Source organism: Phyllostomus hastatus, unplaced genomic scaffold (genome assembly GCF_019186645.2).
Source record: "Phyllostomus hastatus isolate PE091 unplaced genomic scaffold, TTU_PhHast_1.1 phas_contig_36, whole genome shotgun sequence".
In the NCBI taxonomy this organism is placed as follows: domain Eukaryota; kingdom Metazoa; phylum Chordata; class Mammalia; order Chiroptera; family Phyllostomidae; genus Phyllostomus; species Phyllostomus hastatus.
The window spans coordinates 1,056,924-1,077,131 of NW_025333862.1; the positions used below are offsets into that span (position 1 = coordinate 1,056,924).

At 37.9% G+C, this 20,208-nt stretch overlaps 1 pseudogene; it reads right to left on the minus strand.

Annotated features, from left to right (window-relative positions):
- Positions 1–12,758: 12,758 nt before the first annotated feature.
- On the minus strand, positions 12,759–19,579 carry LOC123820659 (annotated as a pseudogene).
- Between the last annotated feature and the right edge of the window lie 629 nt (positions 19,580–20,208).

Genomic DNA, 20,208 nt, shown 5'->3' on the forward strand with positions numbered 1-20,208 from the left:
TCCCTGACTTACACGTTTTTATTTTATAATGTTGTGAAAATAATACACATTCAGTAGAAATAGTATTTGAATTTGGATTTTTTCCTGGGCTAGAAATATGCAGTATGATAATCCTCCTGATGTTGGGCAGTGGCAGCAAGCCTAACTCCCAGTCAACCACAAGATCATGAGGATAAACAACCAATAGTATATAGTATGTTAGATGATTTCACCCAAGTATAGGCTAATATAAATGTTCTGAGCATGTTCAGGGTTGGCTAGGCTAAGCTGTGATATTCAGTAGGTTAGTTGTATTAATTGCATTTCTGATAAATACATTTTCTTTTTGTTTTAAGATTGTATTTATTTATTTTCAGAAAGAAGGGAAAGGAGGGAGAAAGAGAGAGAAACATCAATGTGTGGTTGCCTCTTGCATACCACCTACTGGGGACCTGGCTGGCAACCCAGGCATGTGCCCTGATTGGGAATCAAACAAGCAATCCTTTGGTTTGCAGGCCAGAGTTCAATGCACTGAGCTACATCAGCTAGGGCTGACAAACACACTTTTTATTTACAATGGATTTTTTAAAATTTTAATAGTTTATTTTAATTTTTTTTCCATTTTCAGTTACCCCCTGAATACCCTCTTTCACCTCGACCACTTTCTGCAGTCACCACATTGTTGTCTGTGTCCATGAGTCCTTTTTCTTTTTTACTTGATCCCTCCACCTCCCCCAACCCTTCACAGAAGTGTCAACTTGCTCTCTATCTATGAGTTTGTCAGTTCAGTTTATTCATTAGATTTCATATATGAGTGACATCCTATGTTATTTGTCTTTCTTTGACTGGCTTTTTTCACTTAGTATAATGTTCTCCAGGTCCATCCATGCTGTTGCAAAGGTAAAATTTTCTTCTTCTGATGGCTGATTAGTATTCCATACAATGGATATTTTTGTATGTAACCCCACTGTAGGCCAAGGTGCATCTATATCCAATTTAATGTGACATCCCTTTGGCTTACTGTTTAAAAACATTTTTTCTGCTTGTGCTGAAATATCATTTGTCAGAGTAAGCTAATTATAATTATGCTGAGATAACTGTGTTTGCAGAGGTGGTCACTTTTAATGTAATTTCTCTTTCTCTGCCTGAATGACTTTCTAACCCTCAAGGACTATTTGTGATGCTTTTTCCTCCAGGAAACTTCCCCTAGTGCTACAATAGAAGTAACCCTCCCTTGTCTAATATAGTGCAAATGTCCATTTTATTCTGTACCCTTAATGTTGCAGTTACATTTGTTTTCCTTTCTTTTCTATTTGTAACTTCCTTGAAAGAAGTCTTGCCTTGGATTCCTGGCAGGATCTTTATTTTGTATATATATATTGTTCAGTAAAAATTATCTGAGTTGATATGACTGCTATTTTATTCTTTATTTTTAAAGTATGTTTTATTGATTATGCTATTACAGTGTTCCCAATTTTTCCTCCTTTATCCCTTCTCTGTGCTGCACCCCCAACCCTCCAGCACCCACCCCCCTAAGTCCACATCCATGGGTTGTACATAAAAGTTCTTTGAATTTTCTGTTTCCTATACCATTCTTAACATCTCCCCTTCTATTTTATGCTTATCAATTATGCTTCTTATTCCCTGTACCTTCCACCTTATTCCTCCCATCCCCCTCACCCCATGAAAACCCTCCATGTTATGTCAATTTCTCTGATTTTGTTCCTGTTCTAGTTGTCAGCTTGGTTTTTGTTTTCATTGTTTTTCTTTTTTTTAGGTTCAGTTGTTGATAGTTGTGATTTCATTGTCATTTTACTGGTCATAGTTTTTGATATTCTTCCATTCCTTAGATAAGTCCCTTTAACATTTCATATTATAAGGGGTTGTTGATGGTGAACTCCTTTAACTTGACCTTCTCTGGGAAGCACTTTATCTGCCTTTCCATTCTAAATGATAGCTTTGCTGGATAGTCATCTTGGATGTAGGTCCTTGCTTTTAGTGACTTTGAGTACTTCTTTACAGCCCCTTTTTGCCTGTAAAGTTTCTTTTGAGAAATCAACTGATAGCCTTATGGGCACTCCTTTGTAAGTAACTCTCTCCTTTCCTCTTGTTGCTTTTAAGATTCTCTCTTTATCTTTAATCTTGGGCAACTTAATGATAATGTGCCATGGTGTGTTTCTCTTTGGGTCCAACTTTTTTGGGACTCTCTGGGCTTCCTGGACTTCCTGGAAGTCTATTTCGTTTGCCAGATAAGGGAAGTTATGTTTCATAATTTGTTCAAATAAGTTTTCAATGTCTTGTTTTTGTTCTCCTTCTGGCACCCCTATATTTCAGATATTGGAATGTTTAAAGTTGTCCCAGAGGTTCCTAAGACTCTCTTAATTTTTTTGAATTATTGTTTCTTTATTCTGTTCCAGTTGGGTGTTTATTTCTTCATTTTGCTCCCAATCGTTGATCTGAGTCCTGGTTTGCTTCCTGTTACTGTTGGTTCCCTGAACATTTTGCTTTATTTCACTTTGGGTATCCTTCATTTGTTCTTTCATTTTTTGACCAAGCTCAATCAGTTCTGTGAGCATTTCTGATTACCAGGGTTTTGAACTCTCCATCAAATAGGTTGGGTATCTCCTCATTGCTTACTTTTCTTTTTGGGGTTTTGCTCTGTTCTTTCATCTGGGCTATATTTCTTTGTCTCTCTGTACCTGTTAAGTTTCAAGGGAGCAGGGCCGTAAGAGTTCACCAGGGCAGGGCAATCCTTTTTGCTGTGTTTTTGTGCTGTCTGAGGGGGAGGGGGTCAGAGAGGGAACAATTCAGCTCACTTACTTGGCTCTAGCCCCACTTCCCAATGAACTCTCATGTGTGACAGGGAGTTTCTCCCTCTGTGGCAATCCCCATCATAGTCCACAGTCAGATCTGAGTCTCAGTTTACTGTTCAGTTAGCCCTGCTGGTGCGGTGCACACCTTGCTGCTGGTCCTTTTAGTTGGCTCCACCTACATGGTCAGCAGCCTTGCTTCAGATCTTCTAAGCTCACTGGTGAGGAAGTGGAGGGTTTCCACCTATGCCTCCATCTTGGACAGAACTCATAACTTCCATTTTAATGGTCTTTCCTCAAAATCATCTTCTTTCTCCTTTTATTCTTTTTTCAGTTCATCTCTAGATTTTCCTCTTATTGAAATATTTATCACATAGCAAAGATTTATTATGTCCTAATAGTTTCTTCCTTAAACTCCTCTGAACCCATTTATGCCCATTCTTTTTTTAAAGAATCAGCAATTATCAGATTGCAATTACATTTTTAAAAATATTTTATTTATTTATTTTTTAGAGAGGGAAGGGAGGGAGAAAGAGAGAGAGAAAGAAACAACAATGTGCAGGTGCTGGGGACCATGGCCTGCAATCCAGGCATGTGCCCTGACTGGGAATCGAACCTGCAACACTTTGGTTCACAGCCTGCGTTCAATCCTCCGAGCTACACCAGCCAGGGCTGTGCCCATTCTATAATTAGAGATTATCTACAAAGATTCATCAAAGTAGGATCCTGTTCCTCATTTTTCATTGAGAGTGAATGAGAGGCAGCATGTGTGAGGGATAGTAGTTCAAAGGGGTTGTTAAACATTCAAATAAAAATCAGTGAGGCTTTTCTTGCCTTCAGGGACTTTGAGATCTGTGGTGCATCAATTCAGTTTGATGGTTGATTTACATTTACCTTTATTCATTTTTTTCTTATTTCATACATTTCCAGAAACACCATTTAAAAAGCCCAAATTCACTTGATTAAGACAGCAGCAGGAAAGAGTTGGAGAGAATCTGAGTAAATTTTTTATAGAAGTTAATGGAAGTCACAGCAAAGAGAACTTTTGGAGAAGCTAGAGGTACTGGAAGTAGTTTCCCCACTTGGAAATTTTAGGATAATATTAACTTTAGGAGTTGGGAAGGGTAGAAAATGGCCAAAAATATAGTTTCTCTTCTCTCTATTAGAATAGTGGGTTACTTCTCCAGAGTGCATTAAATCACACATTATCTTGTAGAGTAGGAATGTTTCTCTATGCTTGACAGCACCTTCTCCTACAATCTAGGGTCCCAATTAATCTGTGCTTCTTGGAGTGTCCACTGTGAGTTACCACTAACAGTAGTACCTATGAGCTTGTTTTTTAAAAAAAAAGACATTTTCAGGCTCCACACTACTAAATAAAATAATAAAAAAATGAAAACTACATACCTGTATTTTAACAAGCCTTTCAGATTATTCTGATACACATTTAAGCTTGCAAACCCCTTGTCTAAAGATTTCTCAACCTTTGCACTATTGACTTTTGGGCCAGATAATTATTTTTATGGAAGGTTTTCCTGTGCACTGTAGGGTTTTTGGCAGCATCTCTACTCATCAGATTACAGTAGTACCTTCCCAGTTTTAACAATCAAATGTGTCTTTAGATACTGCCAAATTAGGGGGTAAATTGACCCAGATGAGAGCTTGCTTAGTTGAAATAATTGGTTCATAGTGTGTGTGTGACCTAATTTGGTTCATTCCAACTGAAGACTACAGATTATATTTGGTGGTTGGGAAAGGAAGAGCTCTCTCTTTGTCTGGATTGTATGCCATTTTCAAAACTCAAAATTATGAAAGAACTTTGTTCCATAGGCAAGTATGACCTAGGAATAAAGCTAACAAATAAAACAGAATGATGAATTGACAGAGGAAAAAGTCAAATCAAACTATACCTAGAGAATGACCTACTTCTGGATATTTTAGTTATATAAACTTGTTTCATATTTCCTTTTAAACCAATTGAGTTAGAACTTTAAATTTCTGGAAAATTGTGATATTCCCCCGCCATCTGATATCTTGCCAATGGTCTTTTCATATTATTCTTGTCCTTTCCTCTGCTTTCTTTGCTCTTCTTATTCTCTTTCCTCTCCTAAATCACCATATCTCAAAAGTGGTTTCTTGAATTTAATGATTTTCCTCTGTCTTCACCTTGGAAAACATTAATTTATCTATGATTTTGACTATGACCTCTAGACCAATGACTTTTAGAAATAGACTTTTAGTCTCCAAATGCAAGGGCTTTTCAATTTTTATATTTTTCTGTGAGAGAGAGTGTGCATATGCATGTTCCTGTAATTTTTGTCAATATATATGATATGTTAAATTATTTAGACCTTCCTCCAAGTATCCATGCTAAATTAACATATTAAGTTTAATATTTTATGTGTAGATCATCTTAGATATTCTAAGCATACTTTTATGACATCTCTAAATATGAGAAATACGATTTTTGAAGAATCCTATATTGCATTTTCTTGCCCAATTTCACTGTCTATCAACTCTAGTACACTGATGAATAGAACTGACAGCTAACATTCTCATCTTTTTAAGTATATCAGATAAAAATTATTCAGGAATTAACATTAGTTATTATAGTTGTTGTTAAGTGTTTTGTGCATGTTTTTATCAGAATAAGGACATTTTCTTTTAAATTGGCTAAATGTTGTTATACTTATTATTGTTATTATGAATAGATATTGAATTATATTAGGTTCTTATTATGTATCTCTTGAGATAAAAATGCATTACATTTTCCCTTAATATTATGAATTACAATGATTGATTATAAAATGGTAAAATAAAATTGTGTTCTATAATGTATCTGTCTTGTTCATAATGAATGCACATGGATTCAGTTTGCTAATATTTTGTTTATAATATTTTGTTATTTATTTCATCTAATTTCCTTGTTAAGTATTTCTACTGAGGATGTTTTACCTCATAAAATTAGTTAAGAAATATTTCCTTTAAAAAAAGATTTTATTTATATATTTTTGGAGAGAAGGTAAGGGAGAGAGGATGAGAGGAAGAGAAACAACAACGTGTGGTTGCCTCTCCCATGCCACCTACTGGGGATGTGACCTGCAACCTATGCATATGCCCTGACTGGGAATCAAATGGGTGACCCTTTGGTTTGCAAGCTAACACTAACTCCAATGAGCCACATCAGCCAGGGCTCTTTCCTTTGTTTTTATTCTCAGAGAGGATTTGTGGTTTTTTTTCTTAAACATTTGTTAAAATTCACCTGTGAAGTCCTATGTGTTAGAAGATATTTTTCAAGGGTGAGTAAATTCACAGCTAATTAAAAACAAATAAACCTTTATTTAAATTGTGTATTTTTGTGTGTGTGCCATCTTTGGTAAGTTGTGCTTTTCAAGAATTTGACCAAGTTTTTTAAACATTCAATTTATTGTTGGCTCTGTTCATATTTTTTGATTATCATGTTAATGTCTGTAAGGTTCATATTTATGTATCCTTTTTCCAGATATTGGAAATTTGTTATCATTTTCTATTGTTTGTTCTTTCTCTTCCTAACTTTGATAGGTATTTAACAATTTTACACATTAAAAAAACTAACTTTTGGCTTTAATGGTTCTATAATCATATTAGTTTCTATTCTTTTCCAGTTTTTATTTTTAATTAAATTTATTGGGGTGGCATTAAGTACATTTCAAGTATACAGCATTGTGTGTTCACCACCCAAAGTCAAATCTTCCATCGCCATGTATGAGGTCTGTCAGAAAAAGTCCAGCAATTGTTAATATAATAAGAATGCCTTGCAGGACATTTTTTTAACCAGGCAGCCAAGGAGAGTGGACTGGAATGGGCATGTATGAATAATGACAACTTCACTGTACCATATAGTGGGGGCAGTAGATGACATTGAGTGAACATCTGTACTGCTTGGCCATCACATTCAAAATGATTGAGTGAGCAGAGGAGTGGATCTGCATCAAGTTTTTCATTAAGCTTGAACATTCCTCCATGGAAAATATTGAGATGATTCAGAAGGCTTTTGGGAACAATGCAATGAGTGCAGTGCAAATAAAAGTGTAGCACAAATGCTTCAAAGATGGCTGAGCATCTTTTGAAAGTGATCCACATTCTGGAAGGCCTGCAACAATCAGAACATCTGAGAATATTAAATGTGTACAGGATGCAATCAACAAAGATCAGCAACTAATAGTGAGAGAACTACAAGCTGACCTTGGTATTCCAACAACTACTATGTCTGAGATTTTGACACAGGATGTTGGCATGGAACATGTTATGGCAAAATTTGTTTCACACCTGCCCAAGGTGTAGTACCTCAACATTCTTTATTAGTTGAGAGATGCAATATGGTGAAAACAGACACAGCTATGTGTAACTAATGATTGGCAGCTTTGTCATGACAGCAAGCCCACTCATGCAGTTCTTTGGCATAACATCAAATCACCCAAGAGACTTACCCCCTCTATAGGCCAGATTTGATGCCCTACAACATCTGGCTTTCCCCAAAACTAAAACCACCTTTGAAAGGGAAGAGACTTCAGACTGTTGATGAGATTCAGGAAAATACGATGGGGCAGCAAATAGCAATTGGGAGAACAGTGTGAGGTCCCAAAGTGACTACTTTGAAGGGGACTGAGGTGTCATTGTCCTATGTACAATGTTTCTTGTATCTTCAGTAACTGTCTATTTTTTTCATAGTTCATGGTGGAATACTGTTTGGACAGACTTCATATATGAACCACTTTAACATTTACTACTTTACTACAACCTTCCCTCTGATAACCACCACACTGTTTTCTGGAGCTATAAATTTTTGTTTTTCTTCTTTTTCCACTTGTTGCTTTCAGGTTTATATATCCACTTTTGAGTAAAATTATATGTTTTTAACTTGTTCTGTCTAACTTATTTTGCATAGCATGATATTCTCAAAATCTACATTGTTGCAAATGGCAATATTTCATCTTTGCTTATGGTTCAGGAGTACATTCCTGCGTACAGTACACTGTATATGTGTACCACATCTTCTTTATCCAATCCTCTATCAAAGGACACTTTGGTTGTTTCCAAGTCTTGACCATCATGAATAAAGTTTCAATGAACATAGGGGTGTAAATGTCTTTGAAAATAAATGTTTTAATTTTTTTCATGTACATATTTATAGGAGGGATGGGTGCTAGGTCATATGGAAACTATATTCTTAATATTTTGAGGAGCCTCCATACTATTTTCCATAGTGGTTGTATCAGTTTACATTCCTATCAGTGGTGAAGAGGATTTCTTTTTCTCCATAATCTCTCTAACACTTGTGATTTCTTGTCTTGTTGATGACAGTCATTCTGTCAGGTGTGAGGAGGTATCTCATTATAGTTTTGATTTTTATTTCCCTGATAGCTAGTGAAGTGGAGATATATATATATCTTTTATATATATATATGCCATTTGTGTGTCTTGGGGGAATTGTCTGTTCATTTCTTCTTCTTTTTTTTAATTTGGATTGTTTATTTGTTTGGTGTTTAGTTGTGTGAGTTCTTCATATATTAGAATTTTAACCCCTTGTCAGAGCTGTTGTTTGAAAGGGTCTTCTCTGAATTTGTTGTTTGACTTTTTGTTTTGTTGGCAGTTTCTTTTACTGTGCGGAATTTTCAGTTTGATGTAGTCTTATTCTTTAATTTGTGCCTTTACTCCTCTTGCCTTTTGAGTAAAATTCATTCGAAGACCAAGGTCCATAAGTTTAGTAGCTATGTTTTCTTCTATGTGATTTATTATTTCTTTTATTTTTGGTTACTTTGCAAATTTTTATTTTTATTTTTAATTATATTTTATTGATTATGCTATTACAGTTGTCCCATTTTTTCCCCTTGCCCACCTCCACCCACACCCCCTACTCCTTCTGGCAATACCCACACCATTGTTCATATCCATGCCTACAGGTTCTTTGGGTATGCTACTCCATTTCCTAGACTGTACTTTACATTCCACGGCTATTCTGTAAGTACATTTTTGTACTTATTAGAATGTTCGTCTCTCCACCCATGCCTCCACAATCCTCTCCAACCAGGCAACCATTATGATACTCTCCATATTTATAATTCTGTCTCTGTTGTTCTTGTTTCCTTAGTTTGTTTTTTAGATTCAATTGTTGATAGTTATGAATTTATTGTCATATTATTGTTCATAGTTTTGATGCTTTTCTTTTTCTTAGATAAGTTCCTTTCACATTTCATATGATAATGGTTTGGTGATAATGAACTCCTTTAGTTTTTTCTTGTCAGGAGAAGCTCCTTATTTGCCTTTTGATTCTAAATGATATGCTTCCTGGGTAGAGCAATCTTGGCCCCTGCTTTTCATGACTTTGATCATTTCTTGCCAGTCTCTTCTAGCTTGCAAAGTTTCTTTTGATAAATTGGATGACAATCTTATGGGAACTCTTTTGCAGCTAACTTCTTTTCTCTTGTTGTTTTTAAGATTCTCTCTTTATCTTTAACCTTTGGCATTTTAATGATGATGTCTCTTAGAGTGGCATCTCTTTTGGCATCCATCTAGTTTGGGACTCTCTGTTTCCTGGACTTCAATGTCTATTACCTTCACCAAATTAGGAAAGTTTTCTTTCATTGTTTTTTCAAATAGATTACCAATTTCTATTTTAAATATTTATTGTTATTCAAGTGCACTTGTCTCCATTTTCCCCCACCATTCCCCCACAACCCTAGTCATCCCCTCCTCCCACCCCCAATCTTACCCCCCTTTGGCTTTGTCCATGTGTCCTTTATACATGTTGTTTGACAACCCTTTCTCCCTTTCCCCCATTATCCCTTCCCATCTCCCCCTCTGATTACTGTCAACCAGAGACATTGACATTAAGATCACCAATTTCTTGCTCTGTCTCTTCTTCTTTCACTCCTATCATGAAAATATTGGCATGTTTGAAGTTGTTGCAGATGCTATTTATACAATCCTTATTTTTTTGGATTCTTTTTCTTCTCATTGTTCTGATTGGTTATTTTATTTGTTTATTTACTTATTGCGTCTTTATGTTCTAAATCATTGATTCTTGACTTCATCCACTCTACTGTGATTTCCCTGTAAATTGTTTACCTCCATTTCGTCTAGTTCTTTTTCTGGCATTCTGATCTGTTCTTCCATGTTTCTTTGTTTCCTCATTTTGACAGCCTCTCTGTGTCTGTTTCCATGTGTTAGGCAGAGTCGCTATGATTCTCTGTCTTGATAGCGTGGACTAATGTAGTAGATGTCCTATAGGTTCTCATGGTACAGCCTTCCCTACCACCCAACCTGAGTACTTAATTAGTGCCTTCTTGTAGGCTGAGTACACCCTCTTTTTGTAGTTGAGCCTTGACTACTGTTGTCACATCACCTGTAGGGATTTACCCAGGCTAGTCAGCTACTGGCTGTGACCACTGACCATAAACCTCTGCCCTCTGCAGAGAATCAGCTGTGGTAGGGTCAGGTGGCGGTGCTCTTATGTGGTCTATAGCTGTTCACTGGGTATGGAGGTTCTATGTTTTCCAGGGTGGGACACGCCAAGGTCAACTCCCACCTATGTTTTGTGCATGTCCACCCTACCTGATCTATAGAGCAATCTGAGATGTCTGCTATTTGTACTTGACTTGGATATTCCTAGGAGAAACTATGCTGTGTACCTAGACTGGCTGCTGCTCGTACTGGGCCCACAGCCAGTTAGTAAGAGGTATGGGGTCCTAGGGGCTCCCTGAGGCCAACTGCTTCTTATTTGAGAGAATTTAGGAGGTTGTGAAGCATGAGACAAAACTAGACATTCATATGAGAAAGCAGCTTGAGAGGGCCTGTAAGTTGAATGAGACTGTGTCTCTGAGAATCTTCAAAGAAGGGCAAATAATGTTAGGCAGGTTGATGGAGTCTCAGTTATGGCACTAGCCTGCCAATCTATGGCTCTGAGTGGGGAAGATGCAGAAAAAGAACAAGGGCCTTTGCCTACCTTTCTTTCTGAGAGAAAGCTGTTCCCCAGCCCTGGCCTTTATGCCAGACATTTCAGTTTCTCCCTGTATTCCACTGGTTCCTTTCAAGCTACTACCCCAGTGCTAGAGCTCAGAGGGATTGAGTCTGAGTAACTCCAAGTGTGGGTTCTTTAAGAAGAACTGCTTGGGACTCCAGAAGTTTCTTCTACTGTCTCAATGCCTGCTGATTTTTGCAGCCAGGAGTTATGGGGACTTATATTCCTGGCACTGGAACTCTGGGCTGGAGCTGGGACTTCTTGCTCTTGAGGTATCCCTCCTGAATTTTTATCCACCACCTGTGGATGTCAAACCAGCCCATGCCACATCTCCACCCACTCCCAACTGTCTCGTTGGATGTGTTTTTTTTTTTAATTCCATAGCTGTCAGACTTCTATTCAACTCAATTTCTGATGGTTCTGAGTGATGGTTGTTCTAAGGTTTAGTTGAAATGTTGATGTGGTTGTGTGAGAGGGTGAGCCATGTTTCCCTATGCCATCATCTAAACCAGAAGTTCCCTTCTTATGTTCAGGTCTCTTGATCCATTTTGAATTAATCTTTATATATGGAGAAAAACAGTAGCCTAGTTTTGTTCTTTTGCATATGGGTTTCCAATTTTCCCTGCATCATTTATTGAAAAGTCTTTCTTTTCTTTGTTGTATGGTTTTGGATTCTTTGTCAAAATTATTTATCCATATACATGTGTTTTTATTTCTGGGCTCTCAATTTTTATTGTTCTGTGAGTTTGTTTTTCTGCCATGTAATGCTGTTTTGCTTATTGTCACTTTGTAGTATAAGTTTTCTCAGGATTGCTTTCGCTATTTCATGTCTCTTGTAATTTCTAAAAAATCTGATTATTTTGTTCTATTTATTTAAAAAAATGTCATTGGCATGTTGATTCAGATTGCATTAAATCTGTGTATTGCTTTGGGTAATATGGCCCTTTAGCTATGTTGATTCTACCAATTTATTTATGATTTCCTCTTTTTACTTACTTTGCATTTTATTTGTGTTATATAAGACTCTACTACACTAATTACAATCTATGGAAAGGGTACTTCCCTACACACCTAACAAGAAATTTTTTTGTAAAGCAGCTAAATGTTTAACAATTCAACTCAATTTTGACACTATCTATCTGGAGATAATATCAGATTTTTCAGTTTAAGAATTCAGTCCTATAAGAATGCTTCCCTCCTACCTAACTTCAGATGCCAATTGCAAGCTCAGGTTATCACCTCTTCTTTTGATTAACCTACTATAGATTGAAGAGTTCCTATGCTTCTTGTTTGTCATCTAATTTGATAAAGCCCCTCACAGAATTGAGATAAATAGTATCCTTACTAGGTCACCTGTTTATATGAAAAAGGTATAACTCAGGAACAACCAGATGTAAGAATGTATATGGCAGTATATGGAGAAAGGTTTCAGATTTTCCATGCCCTTTCTAAGTCTGCCACTCCCTTGAATCTTGAGGTGTATCAACCTAGAAGTTCTCTGAAACCCAGCCTTTTGGGTTTACATGTATACATGTTTATGTAAATAAAATTGATTAAATAATTGACCTTTAGAGATTGATTTAACCTCCATTGTCTATTCCTTTCCTGAAGGTCAGGTGTATGAGGCTGAAAGTTTCAACCCTCCAATCACAAGGTTGGCTCTATTGTTTACCAATCTTCATATTTTGGTTACCTAGAGGCTTTCTAAAAGTCACCTCATTAACATAACAAAAAACCCTTGATTCTTCTCAACACATGGAAAATTGCAATGGTTTTAGAAGGATCTCTGTGCCAGAAACAGGATGGAAACTAAGTATATATTTCTAATTAAAAATCACAATATCTTATTAGTTCTAATTTCTTTATGTAGATGCTTAAACAACTTATATTTAGCCATTATTTTTCATATGTTCTTTTAAGGCTTTTTTTCTTTTTTTTCAAATCACAAATAGGCCCTTATTTTGTCCCTATTAAACAGATTCTTGCATTGGGGGCTCATATCTGTCAGCTTATATAACTTTAGCACCTTTGTCACCTATAGTAGCTTTTCTAGAACTGCTACCTTCACCATGAAGCTCCATGAGTTTTCCCAATTCAAACTTGGGCTTCAGTATTTTGACTTTTCTAACAAAGAAATTATGAAGTGGGTAAATAGATTGGCAAGACTTTCCTATGCCTTTTCCAAAGCTATCTGGAGTCAATTTATTGGCCACTTCATTCAAGTTATTTGTCTACATCTCCCAGGTCATGATTTCCGTCACCTTCTTCTGGATTTTGCAGACCTGTTGATGCTGAGCATAAGAAGTCTTCCAAATCCAATTGTTGCATTTTTTTTTACTAAAACCAACACAGAATAGAGGAATGAAGATGGCAGTGAGGTAGGTAGGAGTGGAGCCCAGTTCTCCCTCTGCCCAGCTAGAACACCCAGCTGATCTTGAGGAACAGAGTGAAGAGCCAAAGGAATCCCAGCTTATATGAAGTTTGGAGGTAAAACAAAAATGCAGAGGATATTGAAAAACAGATGGTGAGGGGATTGCACTGGGATGGTAAGGTCCCTGGGATCTGCACATTCCCCCCAGCCAGGCGCCTGCTGCAGGATACAGGAAGGAGAGTTAGATCATGAGCTCCCTCCCCTACCAGAGCATGGAGGGCAGCCCAGCACCAAAAAGGATCTAGATGCTGGAAGTCGCTGAGGGGAATAGAGACAAAGTGGGAGACACACAAAGGCATTACATATCCACTGGGACCGTGGACACTGACACCAGAGAAACTGAGGTGCTGGGTGACACCTGGAGAAGGGAGGAGCTGGGTTGTGCTGGACCCTGACTTAGATAGTCTCCAGGCTGTGTGAAAAGCCCTGCACTTGTTCAGAATGGCAGGCAGCTGCTTTGTAAAGAACTCTCCAGCAGTGGCTGACTTGCCCCATGGGTGATTTCAGCTGCATGCACCCAGAGACTGAGTGGCTGAGCAGAACTACAGCCCAGCTTGTCTAGTGCTCTGTGCCCAAGATTGACTAATGCTGTGAGCAGCTGAATGGCTGATTTGAATCCAGCAGCTCACAGAGGACCTGAGCCACAGGTCAGGAAACTGCAACCCAGACCTGGTCCCTATCCTTTCAAAAACATAGGAGGGGAGAAAAACGAAGCCTATCTCCCCTCTTCCTGTGGCATATAGGAAGACCAGCAGAACTTACTAAATGTGTTTAAAGTCAGCAAAAGGCTTATTTTTTTTGGATCCTCTCACTTTTTCCCCCCTTTTTGTTTTCTTCCCCCAAGTGAGACAGTAAGACATGCAGTTACAAAAGGCCCAAGACAGATTAAAAGGGGGAGCACAAGGCTAACCCCCAAAACTGAGAAACTGAGGCAAATATCACTTTGCTATCCCATAGAGCAGGCATTTTATTGTTTATGTGTATTATTATTATCTTTTCATTATTTTCCACTTTTATTTTATTAGTATTTTTTATTTATCTTCCTTATGTTTAGTTTTCCTTGTTTTATTTCTCTATTTAATTGCATTGTTTGACTGGTTTTCCTTATTCTCTCTTTATTATATTTTAATGTTCCTTTTTTCATTTTACCTGTGTTCTAATAAAACACAACTCTTGATTGGGTACTTTCTATTCTGGTGATCCAAATCATATATTTCTTGCCATATTATTGTTGTTCCAGTACTATTATAAATAATTGTTGTTCCATACAATTGAACATACTACACAGCAACCCTCTCTGATCTTAGACCACTTCACTTTATTCCTGAACATTACTATTATTGTGGTTAACTCTTTTCTTTCTCACATTATGCCTACTTTCTATCCTTTACTCTCACTATATCTCACCATCTAACCTTTCACAAGTGCTCAGTTTTCTGGATTAAGCTCACAATCTTCCTCCCCTCTAACAAGAGTCTTATCTCTCTTTCACCTTTCATAAAAAGTAGCTAGTTGGGTGAAACATCATAGTTAATGCTGTACTTATCCAAAGTATCTCGTATCTCTTCTCTACTTCTTGGTACTTTAAATACCATAAAATACTCTCCTGCTGTCTTAACCCTTTTGGCCTACCCCTTGCCAATGATCATACACAACTATAGGTGGGAGCTGTGAACATCAGGATACCTGCTGGAGGAGAAAAACCACCAACAAAGGAACCACCAAAAGGTAACAACCCAAGTACAATGAGAGAGCTCACACAAACAGAAGAAAAGGCAAACCTAGAGCATCCAGACAAGGAGGTCAAAGAGACCACACCACTGAACATCATAGAATTCCTACCATAAAAGTTCACCCTACAATGACAGATAGAAAAAGAAACACCAGGAAGTGCAGAAACAAACAAAAAGTGTCACTTAAAAAGGGGAGACAAAATAAGAACCTTTAAGCAAAAGGAATGGGTGACTCCCCAATAAAAAAGATAAAGAAAATGGAAGTAACCAAACTATCAGATATAGAATTCAAAACAGTGGTTATAAAGATGCTCAAGGAACTCACAGACAACTATAATGAACTAAGTAAAAACTACAACAGTAGGAAAAAGGAAATAGGAAATATAAAGAAAAACCAGGGAGAAATGAACAATAAAATATCAGAAGTAAAAAAAAAAAACCCACTAGAGCAAATACAAGCAGACTGGAGGAAGCAGAAGATCAAATCAGCTAGCTGGAGGACAAAGTAGAAAAAAGCACCCAGATAGAGCAAGAAAAGGGAAAAAGACTCAGAAATAATGAACAGGTGGTAAGGGAGCTACAAAACAACATGAAAAGTAATAATATCCCTATAATGGAGATACCAGAAGGAGAAGAAGAAGAAGAAGAAGGGATAGAAAACTTGTTTGAAAAAATAATAATGGAAAAATTCCCTAATTTGATGAGAGAAAAAGTCAAATAAATCCAGAAAACACAGAGAGTCCCAAACAAAAGACACCCAAAGAGGCCCACTTCAAGACACATCATAATTAAAATGGCAAAATTCTAAGGCAAAGAGAGAATCTTAAAGGCAGCAAGGGAGAAACAGGAAGTAACATACAAGGGAGCTCAGTTAAGGCTAGAGTCTGATTTCTCAATGGAAATGGTCCAAGCCAGAAGAGAATGGCGGGAAATATTTCAAGTAATGAATACCAGAGCCCTGAAACCAAAACTAGTTTATGCAGCAAGGTTCTCAATTAAAATGGAAGGCCAAATAAGGAGCTTCCCAGACAAAAGTCTGAAAGAATACACTTCCACTAAATCAGCTCTTAAAAGAACTGCTTTAAGAAAAGGAAGGAAAGGAGTGAGATTAAAAAGAACACGGGTATGAAAAAATGGCAATGAATAAGTACCTCTCAATAATAACCTTAAATGTAAATGAATTAAATGCTCCAATCAAAAGACATAGAATAGCTGAATGGATAAGAAAGCATGACACACAAATATGCTGCCTACCAGAGACACAACTCAGGACAAAAGACTTACACAGACTGAAAGTGAAGGGCTGGAACAAATATTCCAAGCAAATGGACAGGGGAAAAAGAAGCCAAGGTAGCAATACTCATGTCAGATAAAACAGACTTCAAAAAAAGGGCTATAAAGAAAGACCCAGGGACTTCCAGCAAGATTGAGGCATAGGTGGACACACCGTACCTCCACGCACAACCAAGATTAGAAAAACAACAATTTAGAACCAGAATAACACCCAGAACTGATAGAGAATTTATCTGAATGGAAGTCAGAGAGCCAAGAAGTTGAAGTAGACCCGTTCATCCAGACTGGTAGGAGGCTGAGAGGAGGAGCAGATGCGGGTTGCGGCGCATGGAGATTGGGGAGAACTGGGCACATAAGGCAACCGGGAGAGAGCACGTAAGCCTTCCGGGATGCAGCGGTGGACCCTGAGTACGCAAGCGGTGGTTGGCGGACCCAGTGAGGTGGCATTGTGGACCAGGGCAGAGTGTGCAACTCAGGATCCCGGAGAAGGGACCGAGATCCCAGGAGAATGGAGCTATTGCCATTGTTCCCTCCCGCCCCAGCGTCTGCCCCCTGCCCACACATACAACATCACAATCTAGCGACTGGGGTGCCCAGCCCAAGGGAACACCTAAGGCTCCACCCCTCATCATAACAAGAGCGACCAGCCCCCCCCAAAAAAAAGGAGAGAGAGAGAGAGAGAGACATGTGTCCAACAGAAGAACAGATCAGTCCCCCAGGACTCATCCTGTTGAGCGACCAAGAGATAGCCAATCTATCAGATGCACAGTGGAAAACACTGGTGATCAGGAAGCTCACAGAATTGGTTGATTTTGGGCACAAATTACATGAAAAAATGAAGGTTACCATGAAAGAGATGAAAGAAGATGCACGGAGAACCAAAAGTGAAGGGAAGGAAACTGGGACTCAAAACAATAGAGTGGACCAGAAGGAAGAAAAAAACAACCAACCAGGAAAGAATGAAGAAATAAGAATTCAAAAAAAAATGAGGAGAAGCTTAGGAACCTCCAGGACATCTTTAAACGTTCCAACATCCAAATTATAGGGGTATCAGAAGAGGAAGGGGAAAAGCAACAGATTGAGTACATATTTGAACAAATAATAAAGGACAACTTCCCCATTCTGGCAAAGGAAATAGACTTTCAGGAAATCCAGGAAGCTCAGAGAGCCCCAAAGAAGTTGGGCCCAAGAAGAAACACACCAAGGCACATCATAATTACATTAGCCAAGGTAAAAATGAAGGAGAGAATCCTAGAAGCAGCAAGAGATAAGGGGACAGTAACCTACAAAGGAGTTCCCATCTGACTGTCAGCTGATTTCTCAAAAGAGACCTTACAGGCAAGAAGGGGCTGGGAAGAAGTATTCCAAGTCATGAAAGACAAGAACCTATATCCCAGATTGCTTTATTCAGCAAAGCTTTCATTTAGAATGGAAGGGCAGATAAAGTGCTTCTCAGATAAGGTCAAGTTAAAGGAGTTCATCATCACCAAGCCCTTATTTTATGAAATGTTAAAGGGACTTACCTAAGAAAAGAAGATAAGGAAAAAACATGTATAGTAAAAGGACAGCAAACTCACAATTATTAACAACCACACCTAAAGCAAAACCAAAAGAAACTAAGCAAATGACTAGAACAGGAACAGAACCACAGAAATGGAGATCCCATGCAGGGTTAGCAACAGGGGAGTGGGAGGGGGAGAGAGGGGGAAAAGGTACAGAGAATAAGTAGCATAGAATGTAGGTTGAAAATAGATAAGGGGAGGGTAAGAATAGTGTGGGAAATGTAGAAGCTGAAGAACTTATAAGTATGACACATGGACTTGACTAAAAGGGGGGATATGGGTGGGAGAGGGTGTACAGGGTGGAGGGGAGTGAAGCAGGAAAGTGGGACAACTATAATAGCATAATTAATAAAATATATTAAAAAAGAAAAGAAAATTTACTGCAGATCCTGTAAAAAATAATGAAAAGGGAACCCACTCTATGGGAAAACATATTTGCCAATGATACCTCAGACAAGGGTTTGATCTCCAAAATATATGAAGAAGTCATATGACTCCACTCTAAGAAGACAAGCAGCCCAATTAAGAAATGGGCAAAGGACTTGAACAGACACTTCTCCAGGGAGGACATACAGAGGGTCCAGAGACATATGAAAAGATGCTCAGCATCACTAGCCATCAGGGAGATGCAAATTAAAACCACAATGAGATACCTCTTCACACCAATGGAAATGGCCATAAAAAATAAAGCAACAAACAAGTGTTGGAGAGGTTGTGGATAAAAGGGAAACCTAGGGCACTGTTGGTGGAATTGCAGACTGGTGCAGCCACCTTGGAAAACAGTATGGAATTTCCTCAGAAAACAAAAAATGGAACTTTCTTTTTACTCAGCAATTCCCCTGTTAGGATTATATCCTAAGAACCCTGAAACACCAGTCTGAAGAACCTATGCACCCCAATGTTCTTAACAACACCATTTATAGTAGCCCAGTGCTGGAGGAAATCTAAGTGCTCATTAGTGAATGAATGGATCAAAAAAGTATGGTATATTTACACAATGGTATTCTAAGCAGTAGAAAGAATGAAGGAGCTCCTACCCTTTGCGACAATATGGATGGAACTGGAGAGCATTATGCTAAGTGAAATAAGTCAAGCAGTGAAAGACAAATGCCATATGATTTCACCCTTAACTGGAACCTAATCAACAAAATGAAGAAGCAAGCAAAATATAATCAAAAACATTGAAATTGAGATCAGGCTGACAGTGACCAGAGGGAAGAGGGGAGGGGATAATTGGGGAAAAGTATTAAGAGTTTACATCTCAATTTAAAGGATATATGGACAATAACAAGGGGGTGTGTGGAAACAATGAAAGGAGGTGGGGAGGGCTGGGGTGGTGGGATGGGGTGGGGGGAAAAGGCAAAAATTCTTCTTGAACAACAATTAAAAAATGTTATAAAAATAAAGCAGGAATAGAAAACAAAGAAAAATAAAACCAACACATAATAGATGAAGCGAATACCCATCAGTATCTCTCACATCAACATGAGCTTCAATCATAGTCTGCCATATTTTGACCATGGAGCTCATTTTGTCATGTGTAAGATCCGTGCCTTGGAAATTAGGCAATTTTTGCCCTGAACATCCTCAGTAATTAGCTTGAATTTTCTAAATGCAACTTCATCATTTTGAAGATCATCTGGCTCACTTCAAAAATGAGATTTCAGATCATCAGATGCAATTTTGGTTCCTTGTGACTTTTTTTCCTTCATATTTCTTATATTCAACATAGTTTGTGCTTTCATGTCATACTTATCTTTCTCAGAAAATGGGTCAACCCTGGGGTTTTTTAAATGCTTAAGTTTTATTGCAGATCACATAATTTTGACTTTTTACTTTCCTCATCCAATGACTTTAAGAGGCTGACTTTATGTAGACCTCCCCCAGTGAGGTGATGGGTACATATGTAGATAGAGCTCTTTCCACTGTTTACATCTCACTTTTAAGCTACAAAAGTGCACCTAAAATTTTTCTTTAAGCATGTCTTTAGCTGCATATCAGAAAGCTTAATATATTAGTTTGATATGTGAGATCTGTCCAGAAAATTTCCAACCATTGATAATATAACAAGAATTGCTTGCATAACATCAACTTAACCTGGCAGCCAATGAGAGTAGACTGTAATGCACATGTGCAAACAATGATGGCTTTACTGTACCAGTCAGTGGAGGTGGTAGATGCTGTTGAGTGAGCATGTGTTCTGTTTGACCATCACATTCAAAATAACTGGGCAAGCAGAACAAAAAATCTGCATCACATTTTGCATTAAGCTTGAACATTCCTCAATGGAAACTATTTAGATGTTTCAATAGGTTGCAGCTATGGACAACTGATGACTGGCAGCTTCATCACAACAATGTGCTTGCTTATGTATCATGTCTCATGCAGAGTTAGTTGATGA